This window comes from Rousettus aegyptiacus, unplaced genomic scaffold (assembly GCF_014176215.1).
Source record: "Rousettus aegyptiacus isolate mRouAeg1 unplaced genomic scaffold, mRouAeg1.p scaffold_m13_p_6, whole genome shotgun sequence".
In the NCBI taxonomy this organism is placed as follows: Eukaryota; Metazoa; Chordata; class Mammalia; order Chiroptera; family Pteropodidae; genus Rousettus; species Rousettus aegyptiacus.
Genome location: NW_023416309.1, coordinates 28,607,808 through 28,613,130, shown reverse-complemented (window position 1 = coordinate 28,613,130; position 5,323 = coordinate 28,607,808). Strand labels below are relative to the sequence as shown.

Here is a 5,323-nt window from a genome sequence, read left to right as displayed (position 1 = left end):
AAGTAGTCTCAATTTTATAGAGCACATTATTTTTTTATGAGAAAAATAGTTGCATCAATTTAATGCCTCTCTTTAATATGTTGCTTTATAAATGAGATGCACATATTTCTAAGAGCAATTTTTTTCTGGGCTGGAAGGTAGGCCAGGTCTGAAATGATGGTACACCTTCATTGAGTATCAATTTTGCATTATCACCTGGTAGAGCATATTTTAAGACAAAAGAAATATATTCCAAAATACCATACAAAGTCCACACACAGTTTTAAAAATATGCCTTTAAAAAATTATCTTGAGAGTCTGGTTCAGGCTAAATAGTGAGATACTTCAGGAGCAGAGTTTCTTCTATTCTGGGTACTAATTATGGGGTTTTATTTTTTGGAAAACAAGTTTGAAACAAGCACATCTCAATGTCAGAGATTTTTTCATCTTTTTTGGCAAGTTAGATACTTTTGAATGCTGCATTTACTCCATCAGAAAAAAAGGCAGCAATAACTAAAAATTGCTCTATGTCTGCATTAGAACAAATCTCGATGATCTCTAATTTATTAAAAATGGACATATTCAGTAATTTACAAAAATGTGTAACTTTATTACCAGCTATAACGTTTGGTTATTAAGTATTAAAAAAGAAAAAAATAACAAGGAAACAAAGTACCTTATCACATTCTTACTTTTTTGAACTTCCACCAAGCTCTGAACTATCTATATGGCACTTATTTTCTAACTCGTGCCATATATTTGTTTAGCTTTTCTTGGGGAAGGACTGTGTCATATACACATGTAAAAGAATTTTGAACACAGTGAATACTCAGTAAGCTTTTGAGAATGAATTCATTATGAAATAGAAGCTTGAGCACTGATTATTATTATCATTATTTTTATTTTTAGGCGAAGCAATACTTAATCGACCTCACAGATTGCAAGAACCTTGTCAGCATACAATCTCTTATTTTTATATTTTTATTTTTTATGCCTACAGCACCTGGTTTTCCTAGGTGATCTCCCATCCAAGACTGACCAGGCCCGACCCTGCTTAGTTTCCGAGATCAGACAGGATCGGGCTTGTTCAGGGTGGCATGGCTGTAGATTAGTCCTGATTATTAAATCTTACACACGTAATTATTTAAAGGCCTCTGATTGCTTTCAATTGTGGAATAGATTCAGTGTTCAGAAAGTAAAGCAGTTTTGAGAGGCTCAGGTGCAATTTTCATAACTGTCCCATGTCTCGTGACTGATCACTCAGATCGCTCTAAGTTTACTTCATTTACGACAGAACTTCTTGATGTTTTTGAGAAGAGCACATACTTCAGTGTCATTTTCTTGAACCTATAACCCTGACAAATATAAATTTTTGAAGCATAAATTACACTGTTTCTCTAATATATATTTAATAAAATGACTTCGGACATTCTTATATTAGTTTTCTGAGTATAACAATTGGAACATAATACTCCTCCTCCCAAACTACTCCTCCTCCCCAAATAAGCCAGAGCATTAGATAAAGTTGGTTGCACTGATATTGAGGATATCTAAAAAGAGCAACTTGTAACCTTGGGAATTTTGAGTGATATAAATACAATGGCTGAGAGTATCTTTAACCACAGAATTTTTGTGTTTCATACTGCGACGATGCTCTCTTGTGGCCCATATTGAGCTGCTTATGTTTTGAGAACTATACAATTCACATCCCAGATCTTCCCCCCACCCCAAATGAATCCATATTTATAACCAACTTGTAATGTCTGGTTCAATTCCCAGACAAACAAGTAAATACACTTTCTAAGTAGTGATAGCAATTCTATACCTGTTTTTTTACAAATTGTCTGACAATGAGCCAGAAGCCTACTTTTATTTATTTATTTATTTATTTTTTTGGGTGCACAACCCTTTTCTGATTTAGCAATCTGGAATCATTTCCTGTCTCTCCATTTTTATAATTTAAGCAAAGTGGCTTTAATGCATTCAGTCTTTCTGTCTGATACACAAGTGATAATCATGTATTTCACAGAGAAAATAATACCTTCTCTATTTCTTTAAATTGTACTGACTTTTCACAAAAACCTGGTTTTTGGTTACATCATCACTCAAAATGTTGCCTGTGCCTGGGGAAATGACTACTCTAATTAGTAGTAAATCAAAGTTCTTTCTCTCTGATGCAACAGGACTGTGAAATAAATTGTGATAGGCGAGTTATATCAGCAAGCACCAGTGATTAGGAGGATTGGCTGACAAGTCTATTAAGACTTCTCCAAAGGAAACCACACCCATTTAAGGAGAGGCTGGAGAACTACATCTTTTGTGATTTTACTGTTTAACTGTTTCCTTATACAAAGTTCACTGTAGTTGACAATCAGGCTGCTACTACACAGGATGCTTTAATCTAAATATTCGAAGGTGTTCGTTAATTTTTTGGTAATCGAATGAAATAGAATTTTTAAAAATTGAATCAACAAGAACATAAGATCATGGTTACAAGTAATGACCAAAACCATTAAAATAAATAGGAAAAGATTATGCTCCAGCAGAGAAAGTGAGAAGTTGAACATTATTCTGTTAAATGCACATATAAATTCAGCAAAAATGTACAATTAGCCCGAGTTACCTGGCTTCTCTATAGTTGCAAAATTCATGACCTGAATAGTTCTTCAACTAATTATGCTTGTGTAGATAGCCCCAAATTATAAAAATACTATTTGCACAACTCAGTCTAAATAAACTTTGGTTAATTATAAATCTAAAATTTAACATTATGAATGAAAGTGATACTATTCCAAGGACAATATCACTGATAAAATTAGTAGTAGTAGTCGTTACTAATTAAAAAAGTGATTTGCAAGAAATCAGAAAGCACATATTGTTTGTCTCTGGGCTAAGTGATCACATTGAGAATGAATCGGTAGACATCTGAGAAGTAAGTCTTTTCTCTGCTTCTTTTCTTTTAGCCTCTTTATCAAACTCCAAGCACCCTCTGCTATGGCCTGCAACCACTCTCAATAGTTTTCAACCCTGGGTACAACATGTAAATTTAACTTGAAGTCATTAAGAATAACTTTGGTTTCAGGGTCCTTAAAACAACTGAACTGGTGTTGAAGGAATGGTGGGGGGCTTAGGTGAGATGGGCAGGGATTAGTAATTTTTCTTCCAGGTTATTGTGATATAATTGACATCGATATACATTATTACACAATGGTGTAAAATATCACCATGATGTAATATGTCATTACGCAGTGATATAACATTGTGTAAATTTAAGGTATACTACATGACGACTTTATATACATATATATTTTGAAATGATTACCATGATAAGGTTAGTTAACACATCCATCACTTCATATATTTACCATTGTGTGTGTGTATATGTGGCAAGAACTCTTAAGATCTACTCAGCAAATTTCAAGCACACATTACAATAATGTTAACTACAGTGCCATGCTGTACCTTAGGTCCTCAGAACTTATTCATCATACAATTGAAAGTTTGTCCTGTGTAACCATCATCACCCCACGTCCCTAGCTCCTGACCCAGAGGAAACAAAATCATTATTTTGAAGAGATACCTTCACTCTCTCATTCATTGCCGCAGTCACAATAGCTAAGATATAGAGACAACTTAAATGGCTATCAATAGATGAATGGATAAAGAAAATATGATATAAATGAATGAATGATATATAATAGAATATTATTCAGCCCTAAAAAAGAAGGAAATCTTGCCATTTGCAACAACATGTATGCACCTCAAAGGCACTATGCTAAGTGAAATAAATCAGATAAAGACAAATACTGTATGATCTCACCTATATGTAGAATCTAAAAAAGGCAATATTTTTAATATGCCCCAGGGACAACTGGCCTCCATGTTGTGCTTGCCTCCTGCCTCTCTCATGTATCATCTAAGACCAAGCTACACTTCTTTCTCTTCCTCAGAATCACCAAAATTATTCCTGCCTTAGAGCATTTGTACTTGCTGTTCTCTCTAGCTGAAATTTCTTTTCCCCAGATCTTTATCTTCAGGTTTCAGCTCATATATTACCACATCCAAAAGAACTTTCCTAAAGTGTCATCCAAGTTCTACTCTGTCACATTATCTTGCTTTATTTTCTTCTTTGCCTTATTTCAAAATTCTTGTAGTTATTTGTATGCTTGCTTAGTAACTCTCAATCATTAGAAAAAGTTTCATATTGCAAGAACCTTGTATTTCTTCACCATCGTCCTAGCCCCTTAAGCAGTGTCTAGCAGCACATTGTAGACACACAATAAAGTCCCTCATTTTAACAAATATTTATTAAGCACATACTGTGTTCCAGGTACTGTCTAGGCACTGAGGATAAAGCAATAAATAAAAGATAAAATGTATAAACAAAGAATAAATACATTGCTATAGTACCCAGTAGCGAGGTTCTAGCTCAACTCAATTCTTACAAGGAATTTTCTTTTTTAAATATCACTGAATTTCTACAACTAAAAGCAAACAATCCGTAGAGATGTGTTCAAATTTATAGTATTGCAACCTAGCCTATTGGAAGGGATTTAAGACCTGACACCAGAGAATCTAGACCCTAATCCTGGCTTTATCAGAAACAGTAACTATAAAATATTAGACAAGTTATGTGCTGTGCAGTTACTAGGACCATAGCTTTGGAGGCAGCTGATTTCAAAGACAGGCACTTACAATTACTCATCCTCTCTGTTACTTAGTTTTCTCAAAAGAGGTGATTCATGGTAAGTCATTGCTTTATTGAATTGGACTGAAGATTAAATAAGACAAAGAATGTGAAATTAAATAAGGCTAAAAAATTTGCCTTCTGTTCCTTTTCAGCTTTGATTTTTTTTTTAAATTTGTAAAACAGTAAAGGTAGGCTAGCATTTCTGTCATTTTTTCCAGAGCTCATATTTTCAAAATATTCTAGGCCTGTCAGCCTTGATGTTAATGCTGGGATCCCTGAGAATAAACGACTTTTGCATTTTTTAACAAATACATATACTCCAGAAAAATATAATGACTTGTTCTAGCTTTCTTGGTTCTTCTATTTTCAGATCCTAGGAATAATTAAGATGAACAATGGTATGATAATACTATGTTATTTGCTACTTATAGTTGTGAGGTTGGTTTATGCCTTGTTTTACCTTAACAATCTGCCTCTTTACTGGATAACGGGTTTTGTTTTGTTTTGTTCTACTCTAATCATATGCAATTTTCAAGTCTATTTTTCAGAAACTTTTTTTTTAATGGATAATTTCAGCTCAATGGGATTTGTTAGCCCACCCCTCATTACATTGCTTCTGACTTTGAGTAATGGAGGAAATAGCTTGGAGTGGGT

General features: G+C 33.9%; 1 pseudogene; it reads right to left on the bottom strand.

Moving 5' to 3' along the window:
- Positions 1 to 970: 970 nt before the first annotated feature.
- On the bottom strand, positions 971 to 1,088 carry LOC118604685 (annotated as a pseudogene).
- Positions 1,089 to 5,323: the final 4,235 nt, after the last annotated feature.